This window comes from Lagopus leucura, unplaced genomic scaffold (assembly GCF_019238085.1).
Source record: "Lagopus leucura isolate 7727_CA_CO unplaced genomic scaffold, USGS_WTPT01 Super-Scaffold_797, whole genome shotgun sequence".
Classification (NCBI taxonomy): domain Eukaryota; kingdom Metazoa; phylum Chordata; class Aves; order Galliformes; family Phasianidae; genus Lagopus; species Lagopus leucura.
In genome coordinates this window covers 437137-448956 of record NW_024962259.1, presented here as the reverse complement: position 1 = coordinate 448956, position 11820 = coordinate 437137, and the positions used below count along the sequence as shown (strand labels likewise).

The window sequence follows — 11820 nt, the reverse complement described above, 5'->3', positions numbered from 1 at the left end:
TTTTTTTTTTTTTTGCCTGCTGATGAGTGTAATATTTCATCCCTGGAAAGCCTTTCAGGATGTCAAGAATTAAAATATATATATATGTGTCTTCATATGCATGTGTGTGTGCATCTCTGTGTGTACGTTTGTGAACAAGCATGGGCATAAGTCCCCAAATGTGTACACTCATCATTTCCAAAGGCAGCAAAAGGATACTTGTCAGAGGAACTGATTTATTGCAAGATTTAATGAGGTTCTTGTCAGAGCCTGGTGTAGTGGTGTAAATGCAAATGCCAGGTCAGTATAAATCACAGGGGCAGGGGACAGAGAGAAAGAAATGCTCTGCTTCTCCCTGAGAGATAAACCAGCTCCATGCTTAAAGTGCTCTCCTCCTTGATCTGCCATTTGAGATAAGCTAATATACAGCTCCATTAAGTCTCCTCTGCTGCCTTAATTGCTGATTAACGGGAGGAGCAAGGCCCCAGCTGGGCAGGGTTCATTCCCCCAGGATCAGATGGCTTGCACAAACCTGGGACCTCACTCTGCTATGAACTCCTTTTGCTCCCATGCAGCCAATGCTCTGCTCTTCTTTCTTTTTACACCCTCTGAGCTAAGAGCCTTTGGGTGTGCAGGCAGAGGCAGGTAAACTGTGAGGCTGTCTCCTCTCCCAGCCTCCTGTTTGCATGGAATCTGCATCAATTTGAGAGTGTCCCGAGTTGCTCAGGTTTGGAAGAAGGTGACCTCTTACTTCCAGAGTTACTGGGAACTTAAAGCCTTGATTCCTCTGGAAATGCGGGAATAAACATGGGGACCACTGGGCCCCGTCTCTATGCCCACACTGCTGTTGTGAGGTATGTGCATCTCTCCCAGACCTCCTGGCTGTGCTGTTTTGCTTTGCTATGCATTTCCTGCTGGACTCCTGCTTGCTTTTCCTTTCTAGGAGGGCTGGGAGAGTGTCAGGAAAAGCCACGTGGTGCTGCTCTGCTTAAGGCACATGGTTTCTCCCAGTAGCAAAAACTATTAAAGATGCTATCAGATCTGAAAGCTGGCTTCTTTTTCTTTTTTCTTTTTTCTTTTTTTTGTCCAGTCATAAAACCTCTTAAAGAGATCCAAACCAGAAAAGACAGGCAGGCACCTGACAGTGCAAACCAGGAAGGGGGGAATAAAACACAAGAAGGCTGCTGCTATTTTCCATGACTGATCCGAGCAGTGTGAGCTGCTGGCATGGCAAGGGAACAGCAGAGGGAATAAAGCAGGGGAGCAGAACCCAAGCCGTGTCCTGCAGCCTAGTGTCAGGTCTGGCACTGCCTCTTTGGCACCATGAGCCAGGATGGGGAGCTGCCATTAATGAAGTCTGCAGTTTTTATTCTCCTGCCTGCATTGAATGAGCCACAGTGCCAGGACCCAGTGGGAATACTGCAGGCATGGAAGACTCCAGTCCCACTGTGACAGTATGGCCAGGATACATGGTGTGATGGAATGCCCAGAGCCAGGGGAGATGGAAGTGCTTGCACTGGGCAGGGCTGTGGCAGTGCATGGTGTTTTGTTTCTTTCTCCCTCTCTGTCCTTATGGGATGTTTGCTAACTGGGGGAACTGTAGAAAACAAGAAGTCATTAGAACCTTCTCCCCTCTCTTCTTTAAATGCATGTTACCCTGGCTTGCTTGAGCAGGAGCAATATTTTGTGCTCAGGACATGGCACAGTCAGATGCCTCCAAGGAGCAGTGGTACCACCAGTGTTTGCCATTCCTGTGATTATTCTTACCTGTCCTCTATTCTTTCTAGTGCCGAGGGACTCAACGTGTGGAAATCTAAGTCTCTGAGGATTCCTGTGTGACCAAAGGCTGCATTTCTCTTCTCAAAGGTGAGTACTATTAAGTGTATGCTATTACACGTGCTGTCCTTTCCCATATCATTCTGGTCATGTGTACATTTGGTTATTGCTGGATGCTGTGCTGTGGCACAGGTCATCCATGCAGTGATGAGTACTGCAGGTTTGTGTTGGCACTAATGAGCAATTGTGGACTGTAGTGCTAGTTGTGAAACCATTTCTTTATTGCATGCAAATACTGCAAAATGCATTTATTCTTGATTTATTTTTTTTCTGGGCAAGCCACCTATTGGCCGAGTTCGTGTAGCTTCTGGACACTAGAGGCCTCTAGATGCTGTGCTATGATTAACACCAGTTGTGGCAGCTCTGTGCAATTAGCAGCCACTGGAGCAGGGCAGCAGGACTGGTGGCACCCAGCTGGTTTTATTTCCCTCTCCAAGCATTGGTGCAATGTGGGATAGGCGCTGGGGGAGCTCAGGATGCAGCAGGATTCATTGCTCTCAGACGGTCGGTGCATGTGCAAACCCAGGCAGCGGGCTGTCAGGGGGGTTGCTGTGTCTTTGGACAAAACCCAAAAATGTGCTTTAGGAAGAATGTTATGAAACATGAAAATGAGCATTTTATATCTGCGTTGTAGCAAAAAAAAAAAAAATTAAAAAAAAAAAATTAAAAAAATTACAGCCTGCACCGGCCCACCCAGTGCTGCATTTCTGTCCTTCACAAGCCCACACATCTTGAAGGCAAAGGACTTTGGTACATTCCTGTCTAGAGCAGCCCAGGCTTTGTTTTGCATCCCAGCATTTCTTGTGGAGACTTCAGGCTGAATTTCCCGATGGGAAAGAAAAGATTTCCCTCCTTTGCCCTTCCAGCTTCATTTTATGCGAAGCCTTTCACACCACTCCCTGCCTGGTCACAGGGATCTGCTCTGTTGACCAGAATTGTCTGCTTTGAGTTTTTCTTCTGGATTTTCCTCATTCCTGGGACACAGAGGATGCTGCCTCATGGAGTGTTTCTCCAAGGGCTGAGGTTGCTGCTGGTCTGAGAGCCCCAATCTGTCCGCATTGGGTAACATAGGAGTCATGGTCAGGCAACCTGAAAGGGACAAGACGGTGTTTTTCAGAAGTGCTGTCCTACTGAGATCCAAAGCTTGCATCAGGCCAACACCAGCTGTGGCTGGCTTGTTATCTTCCTTTCCAGGCACTGCCCCAGAGCAATCTGTTCTCCAAGTCTTAAACCTATCACACCAGGTTGACAAAGACTGGAGCAATGTGGGAAGCCCCCAGACAAATTCAGGTGTGCCCCATCATTCATACCCCAGCAAACAGCCACCAACCTGTAGCAAGCAGTTGAATCTAAGGGTCACCAGACTGGTAAGCTGAGGCAGAGGTTAAGGGCAAGATCTCAGTGGGGTTTGGCTATTTGAAGCCAACCCTGAACCCAGCAAGCCCCATCCCCAGCACAGACTGGGAGCCAGGGTCAGCTCCTGTGGAGCCCATGCTGCTGCTGCCCTTGCTTCCAGAAGCTGTAAATACCATTACAGCTGATTGCTGCAATCAGTGCACAGCGTGCTCCTGCTGCAGGGGTGTTGCTGCTCACCAGAGGCTCTAGCAGATGTTGGGGTGCAGTTTGGCTTCCAGCACTGCAAGGAAGACAATTTGCAGCTGATCCAACCTCTCGGCTGCTCAGCATTGCTTCCCTGCTCCTTTAAGCAGTAGCCAGAAGCCTTCCAAATATTATCATCTTACCAAAAGAAGAGGGGGAGGGAAAGAAAAAAAAAAAAAAAGTGTTTTGGCATGAGAACAATTTCTCCATTACCTCAATTAGTTCAAATGATCTGGAAAGGTTCTCTCTGGAGAAATCACATGAGATCTCAGCCAGCAAAGGGGCTGGTGGCTGGTTGGTTGCTAGAGGTGTTGATATGAGCGTTAGTCAGCAGGGTAGATTGCAGTGAAGTAAGTCAGTGTTGCTGTCGCTGCTGTCTGGCTGCCGTCATAAATTCATTAATTATATCACTGCGGTAATTGAAGGCCTTATTCTCTCTGGGTTCCCAGCTCAGGCACCTCCCTGCCTGTTGCAGAAGCTGTCCATCAAGTCAGCAAGGGCTGGGTCTCACCAAGATAATTATTTCCTGAAAGACTGTGAAGTCTCTTCTTAAGAAATGAGCAGCAAGTGCAGGAAAGATGCGGCAGAGCAAGGCTAGTTTTGCACTGCCAGCACCCCGGGGTTGCTGTCCCTTTGAAATAGGAAGCAGAAGCATCCTCACATTCCCAGGCAAGGCGATGGGGTGCTTTAATTTGGTGGCCCAAATCAGCTCAGTGCCTCTAGCAGGGCTGAGACCAGCACAAACAAATGCTGTGGTGGAGTAAAACCGAGATAAGCTGAGAGCATTCCGGATCTGGCTCCCACACTGGTGTAAATCAGTGTCCCCACACTGGTGCTGGTGGAGCTGTGCCAAATTCCACCAGCTGAGGGTCTGGATTGCATATACTACCTATAAAAATGGTGTTTAGGATATCTTGGCAAAAGTTGGTATTTTAGCAACCCACTTATAACTGGGGCAGTGCTGTGTAGGGATGAAATCCAGTTGCGCCGGTGAAAAAAAATCACTAATCAGGCTAAATAAAATTACAGCATGGGTCTGCGGGGCAGAGCTTGCTTTGCTCTGCTCTTGTAAGGTTACTTTGTTCTGAGGTCCCTGCTAAAAACGGTCGGACACGTGATGATGGTCCCTGAACTGATGTGAGGAAGAGGAGGGAGCACCTTCAGTCCCAGCGCTTGCTGTCGATGGTGAGCTTCCAGCACGTGAAGTTACGATTGGAAGCCCCTGCTCCAAAGCTCAGTAATAGTGGAAAGGTTTTTTGCTTTCCTTATGAAAACAAATCACGTTTATTGTCTTCATAACAATGGAGAATGGAACCAAAATCTTGAGGCTCATAAAGTTGCAGGGTAACGAAGAGCTCTGAGGGCTCCATATTCTCAAAAAGCTGACATTTTTCAGCATCCCTACAAATATGCAGCATTGTTCAGAGTTGAAATTTACCACCGAATACAACTAGTTCCTTCTTGAGCAGAAGAAAAATCAGTGCCAGTCATCTAAAAGTCATTATTCATGTCTGCATAGAGAAACGTGGCTCATGGACAGCAATTGCATGATGTTCAAGGAAGTCTTATTTAAGGGACACTCAATCATTTGGGGGGCTGTAGATGAAATGTAGCCTTTCTTCACATGGAGTCATAGAATCACAGAATGATTAAGATTGGAAAAGGCCCCTGAGATCCCAGCCTATCCCACCATGCCCACTGACCATGTCCTCATGTGCCACATCCCCACGTTTTTGCACACCTCCAGGGAATTATTCCTATTATCCAACCTGAAACATCTGGCATGGCATCTTTTCTCACGATAAAGGTGAACAGTTTTGCTGGTCCCCTTGGGACAAAGCCCCACATGGCCACTGTTGGGTCAATCTGGGAGAGGGTCCCATCCCCTCCCTGTCCCCACACCCCAGCCCTGCTATGCAGTGACTCATGGCATGATGCAGTGCTTTCAGAAAACAGGCCTTCAAGGTGTGCAACATTATAGGAAGCCCTAAGAGCTATGGAATATTTTTGTAGGCCAATAAACCTCTCAATTAGTGCTGTAAATGAGGCAAATGCTCTTATTCTGGACATTGCCCAAGATATAATGCATTTCTGCCATTGCAGCAAGAAACTCTTTAAGTATTTGATTTGAGCAGCAAAGGAAAGAAAGGCACAGGGTTCTGTAATTGAACTCCAGGGAAAATGTAACCAGTCCTTTCTGTAGGTTCGCAATAGAAAAGAGAAGAGAATACTGTTGCCCAGGGATGCTGCAAGGTGATGTTTTCAAAGCAGCTCTCAGCAGTGCTGGATTGTTAGGGCAGCACTGCAGATCTGCAGAGTGCGATGCTCTGCGCTCTGCTCTGCACTCTGGGTGAGTGCTCTGGCAACTCCAGGAGTTTGCAATGAGAGGGGGAAAAATCAGGTGAAACCAGAATGGAATTAAAGGAAAACCAGCTGTATTTCTCTTGCAAGGGAGAGTGGCTGTTTTCTTTATTTTAATATCTGCTTTAAAATAGCATGTCTAACCATCAGCTTATTTTGTGATGAATGATTGGAACTCGAGCTGAATTTTTCATATGATTCAGCAAAAGTGGAAAAGTGCTTCAGGGCAGCAACTGTGTGCTGCTGACCTGCAGGGAAAGGGGAGGGAGGATGGAGGCAAGGCTGGCTGTGACCTGGGAACCTGCTTTGGGGGCTGTGTAGACAGTGGGGAGTGGGGATGTCACCCTCCAGCACCTCAATTTAGTGCTCTTATTGATTTGTAATTGAGTGGGTCTCTCTGGCCGTGCCCTATGGACAGTGGAAGGGACAGAGCATCCCACTGCCATCACTTTTGAAGTCTCTTCAATTCCCCTGGCCAGAGCATGGGGCTTTTCCTCCTTTTCTCCTCAGCTCTTCTTACCTGCTGGGAGATAAGGGATGGCGTGTTTCCAGGCACTTGAAGGTAAAAAGCCTCAATTACTCAATAACCAGATGAGCATGACAAGACCAGAAGCAGTAAGTGTTTCTTCTAGCTTCAGGGCAAGGCTAAAATCTGCTTGAGGAGCTAAATTATCCACCTCACTGGGACTTCTTCCCATTCCCATTATGCTCCTGGTGCTCACAAGAATGAGGTCAGTGACAAATTCCCTGTTATTCCCACTATGTGCACCACCTCTCCTTTCCAACACATTCTAATCAGCACTGTAAGGCAAAGAAAGGCCAATCTGGGGCTCTGGGTGCAAGGGTGGAATCCAGTCTTGAAGAAATTGGGACAGAACATTCTGGGAAGATCTCATCCAAATGTCCGCAGCGCTGCAAATTGGGGTGAAATGCACTGATTTACATCAAGGAAAAGCTGAGCTCCTCCCATTCTGCTCTAGGCCAGGAGATAATGGGATAGGAATAGGAATAACTTAGTCATTACTGATGACTTCTTGTCTAAAATGCTATGGATGCAGCTTGTGAGCTTGGACAGATAGCTGTGGAGTAGGTCAGCCATGGGAGTGTAGGGCACCTGTGTGTAGAGCAGGCAGAGCATCCCTGGGATTGGTCAGTAGGCAGTACTGTGTTTTGTGATGCTCACAGCTCTACCTGTGCCTCCTGCTTCCTCCCAGCTCAGCTCCATCCCATCCCATGTCCCCCACAGGGTCCTGTCCCAGCCCAGCATCCCACAAGCTGCTGCCATCTGAAGGGGTTTTCTTGGTATTATGATTCTGTGGTCAAAAGGTTGCACACACTATTTTTTTTTTTTTTTCCTGATGCAGAGGCTTAGAAAGAGTGGAAAGCAAAATATTTTGATAATTATTCAGGCCAGCGGGTTACATAAAAGGTTCCATAGCCCTCTGCATCAAAACTTAACAGTTCAAACCACAAATTCTGTTTTTGCAGCCATAAAACATTCCGCCCCCGTCGGGCCCCCCCCCCAAAAAAAAATACAGATAAAAAAGAAATACAATAATAAAATCAATTTTCTGTTTGCTTGAAACTTATAAAATGTTATGTGGTGAAAAATGAAGGTTTGCTCCCAGAAGGAAACTGCCCCAAGAGGTTTGTCTGTAGGTGCAATGGGAGCAAGAATGGCCATGGTCACGTTGAGTGACCCTATAAAGACAGGCTGAGGGAGCTGGGCTTGTTCAGCCTAGAGAAGAGAAGGTTGTGGGGTGACCTCATTGCAGCCTTCCAGTACCTAAAGGGAGCCTACAAACAGGAGGAGAGTCAACTCTTTCAAAGGGTTGATAACAGCAGGACAAGGGGAAATGGTTCTAAGTTGAAGGAGGGAATATTTAGGTTGGATATCAGGGGGAAGTTCTTTATTATGAGAGTGGTGAGGTGCTGGAACAGCTGCCCAGAGAGATTGTGGATGCCCCATCCATCCCTGGAGGTGTTCAAGGCCAGATTGGACGGGGCCCTGGGCAGCCTGGTCTAGTATTAAATGGAGAGATTGGTGGCTCCGCATGCAGAGGGGGGTTGGAGATTCATGATCCTTGAGGTCCCTTCCAACCCAATGCTGAGGATGTCTCAGAGCAGCAGCATCAGTTTCTGGTTGTTAATGTTCTGGAGCTTTCTCAAGGCATTGGTCTTCCAGCAGTACTGAGTAATGACTCTGCCTAATTAATGACTGAATCCAGAAAGGAAAGGATACAGTAGGGTAAGGTGGAGTGGGTTGGGAATGGACTGGACTAGACTAGACTAGACTAGACTAGAATAGAATAGGTGAAAACTTGGACGTGCCCAAGCAATTTCAAAAGAACAGTGGGAATTTTCTAGAGCCCATGCAGAAGAAAACAATTCCATTACAATAAGTAAGTAATACAGTGCTATCCCAGCCAGAAATATGGACCAGAATAGGCTGAGAGGAGCGCTTCTGTGTCCTGCACATCTTTTGGGTGTATCTGTGTTAGCAGATAGCAACCTCCTTTCTTGCAATCGGCAGCTGTATTCCATTTACTTTTTGCATTTCTCTCTTATTGCCCAACAATCTAAATGAGACTGCCAGCCTGTGGAGCTCCTGACATCTAATTGAGCCCTATAGTTACTACAAAATCCCTCCGCAGCTCTCAAACCAGAACAAAATTGAGCCAGATATCATGAGATCACTCGGAAAATCTCATTGCCCACTGGAGGTTACGTGGGGCTTAAAATCATCTGCTTCATTATTGATGAGAAGGGGGAAAGAAAAGGGAATTATTTTAATCTGTGTATCCTTGTAAGGCTTTTGACAAGCAGTCAAACCACCACGCTAATCCCTAATCCCCCGATAATCATCACCCAGCAATTTTAAAACGTGGTCTCCGAGAATTGCAAGAGGAGCCAACCAAAAAGAGTCCACACATCAGAGGGCTCTTATTATTATGTTTTATTAGTATTAGCCTTACCAGTATTATTATTTTTTAAAGCATGCCTCCAGCACGTCTCACGGAAACCTCTTCCCCATCTGCTCTGCATCGAGAGTGGCAGGAAAAGGGGCAAAGTCAATCACCCAACGCAGAACAATGTTGAAGGTGACTTTAATAAAATGAAAGTAATTCTTCCTTTAAAAAATTACACAGTTTGCCACACATTTTAAAGCAGAGAACGCACTGCATAACTCCTAACCACCAAGTGAGCCAGGAATACTGTATCCCTTTATTCTCTGAGTTTAATAGTTATAATTAGAACCTTTCCTATATGGTTTCTATATCTACGTGTAATTCTGAAAAAAATCCCTCTTGTCTTTCCCAATAAACTGAGGCATTGTTACACAGACTGCAGTGACACAAAGTGAGAAATGGAGACGTGGGGTTTTGAAGAGGGGTTTTGGGGTGAATTTTTTTTGCCTTTTGTGAGGCCGAAAAATTCTCCAGCTCGAAAAGTTCTCACTTCACAGCAGCTCTACCCCTGCGGTGCTGCTGTCCACACGTGGGGAGCTGGTAGAGGACAAGGACAACTGCAAAGAAGTGAGATTTCCAAAGCTAAGCCGCTTTCTTGATGCATGTTCTTTGTTTTGGGAGTGATCACGGTGTGGCTGTGTGGTTATTCACACTCGTGTTGGCGGTGGTTGGTCTCTACCAGCAGTAGGATGGCAGGTGATGGCCTTACGTTGCACCAGGGGAGGTTCAGGTTGGTTGTTAGGAAAGATTTCTTCTCAGAAAGAGCAGTTGTGCGCTGGCACAGCTGCCCAGGGAGTATGGGAGTCACCATCCTTGGGGATGTGGCACTGAGGGACGTGTTTGTGGGCATGGTGGGATGGGTTGGGGATCTTAAGACCTTTTCTAACCTTAATGATTCAGTGATTCTATGTATGCATTAATATTTTAGAGTGTAATTATTTTGTTCATTGTGGCTTATTTTCGGTCTCTCCTGCTCAATGTGTGACGATGGGCCTTAAATCACACATCATTGCCCAGGGTTCTTCCTGTAATCAAAGCACTCAAAGCGCTTCCTGTAATCAATGCCCACCCGTAGCTGATCAGCCCAATGTCAGCTGATTGGTTTAGTGCAGTGCCATTTCCTACTCAATGCAGAGAACATTAGGCAGTGGGCAATGGAGAGGGAATGGCACCTGGAGGATGGGATGTGTTGCCTTCAGAAATTCAGGGTGCATTTGTGCATATTTGCATATTTGCAGTGAGGTGCTATTTTTCACTTTAGTGTCTGTGTTAAATAAGAGGAATTGGTTAGCAGGGAAAAGGGAATTAAATCTATTCCAGAAAAATTTCAGAGGTTTAAGTTGATGAAACATCTCAGTCTGGGGGTGTATGTGTGTCACCGTGATAAAAGCTGAGGTCCTTCCTCGCTCCCGGGTCCCAGCCTTGCATTTTGCAGTGAGTTAAGAGAACACATTTGGCTGCAATCTAGACACAATTTTTCAAAATCCTTTCCCTTCTTCATTTTTTTTTTCCCTTTCCCCCAGCACCCCCCTACCCTCCCACCCTGAATTTATGGGTCAGGAACCCTCAACGTTGTCCTGATGGATTAAGCAGAGACAAGTTGTATCAAGTAAATTAAAAATGAAATAGTTACAGCTGTTGGAACGGTCTCAGGGCCGGAGGAGGTAAAAAGACTTTCTACCCTTGAGGGGCCTGGAAGTAATCTGCGAAGCACCAACCACTTAAATAAAGGCAGCTTGAGTGAGGGCTGATGGCTGGGGAATGGGAGAGCATCCAGCGCAGCGAGCATAGGGCAGCCCTCTGAGCGTTGCTGCTGTTATGGATTTCTGTGCTCTGTTACTGATGTCTGGGCTTGGTGGGTGTTTTATTTTTGATGCCTAACTTCTATCAGGCAGTGCATCAGTGGTGGAAATGCAGAGAGGGCTCTGCCTCATCCCAGGGACCTGTTAGGATTGGGAATGGTTCTTCATGCTTCAACTGGGAGCCTAAGCATAGCCTCTCCCTGTCCATTATAAACCAAGCACAGAAAAATGCAGCCATAATTAACCTTTTTTGAATTCAGAATCACTCTGTTCATCCAAATAGAAGCACTTCAGAGCACAGTGCTGCAGCAGGCAAGCACCGCCACGCATGTGCATTTATTGCCACAGTGTTGGGGCCTGTCTGAGTTAATGGAGCAGAGATGTCAGGGAATGAAATACAGAGCAATGCTCATCCTCAGTATAGTGGAAATGCTAAGTCACAGCCTGAAGCAGTGATGGAGCACCTGGTGGGAAGGCAGGGCCAACCCAAGGGAGCTCAGATGCTAGCAATGCCCCTGAGTGACCAGAAGAGGTGGAGCCAGGATCCACCCCTTCCCAACCCTCATTTAAGGGTTGGCAGTGGAGGTGAGGGTATCTCACTGGAGGTTCCTACATAACAAAGGCCTTTCAAAGGTAAGCAGGTTTTTTTTCCATTGTTTCTGTGTCTACAACTGCTGTATTTGGGCTTGTTCTTGTTTGCTGCAGCCTGGGGTTGTGCCACTCTGTTATTATTGCTATACTTTACATCACATTATAGCATTACACTCAGCCTGGACCTACTGCTGGCCTTGGCACCCCAGACAGGCTATGCCTGCAGCCTGTGCCCTAGGTGTGGTTTGGCTGAAGAGCTGAAATGGGTCCCCCAAACAATAGCATCTTTTGCTCTTTGGGGACTTTAGCATTGTTAGCTCCACAGCATTGGAGGGAGGAAGTAGAGGAGGATGCATCCCCAGCAGCAGGATCTGCTGTTCTGCTATAAACCTCTCCCCAGTTGGATGTAAATCCTTACGCTTTCTGCTCGAGCTCAGCATCTGCAGCTGCACATTTATTCGAGGAGCAAACAGGGCCAAAAGGAGTAAATGTGAGTGATGTGATGGCTAGCACAGAAATATTACACAGCTCCCACTGGTGCTATGGAGGTCCCTGAGAGCCCCCACCAGGGTTGCAGTAGGGTCTTGGACTGGGCATAGCTGCTGGTGGCATAGCTGCTGCTGCTGCTGGTGGCATAGCTGCTGCTGGTGGCATAGCTGCTGCTGGTGGCATAGCTGCTGCTG

The 11820-nt window shown here is 47.0% G+C and overlaps 1 long non-coding RNA gene across 1 annotated transcript in view; it reads left to right on the top strand.

Annotated features, from left to right (window-relative positions):
* Positions 1-1775: 1775 nt before the first annotated feature.
* LOC122176637 overlaps positions 1776-11820 on the top strand; it is a 12597-nt gene continuing 2552 nt past the window's right edge. Inside the window, exon 1 of the long non-coding RNA XR_006177788.1 lies at positions 1776-1845. This is a non-coding gene — a long non-coding RNA (uncharacterized LOC122176637). The remainder of the gene's footprint in view (positions 1846-11820) is intronic.